This window comes from Juglans regia, unplaced genomic scaffold (assembly GCF_001411555.2).
Source record: "Juglans regia cultivar Chandler unplaced genomic scaffold, Walnut 2.0 Scaffold_1646, whole genome shotgun sequence".
In the NCBI taxonomy this organism is placed as follows: domain Eukaryota; kingdom Viridiplantae; phylum Streptophyta; class Magnoliopsida; order Fagales; family Juglandaceae; genus Juglans; species Juglans regia.
The window spans coordinates 1-247 of NW_023347104.1; the positions used below are offsets into that span (position 1 = coordinate 1).

Genomic DNA, 247 nt, shown 5'->3' on the forward strand with positions numbered 1-247 from the left:
AGTGGATTTTTGGGAAAATCTCGCCCTGCCCATCGCGTAGCCATGGGTTTGGATCAGATCTCCGTTTGGATTGGGATCGGAAGGACGCTAGTATGTCGCTCAAGCATTATATGAATTTTAAGTAATTAGTTTGATGGGTGCGATCATACCAGCACTAATGCACCGGATCCCATCAGAACTCCGCAGTTAAGCGTGCTTGGGCGAGAGTAGTACTAGGATGGGTGACCTCCTGGGAAGTCCTCGTGTT

At 49.0% G+C, this 247-nt stretch overlaps 1 pseudogene; it reads left to right on the forward strand.

The window, feature by feature from the left end:
- Positions 1–135: 135 nt before the first annotated feature.
- On the forward strand, positions 136–247 carry LOC118345182 (annotated as a pseudogene; the record flags this gene model as incomplete).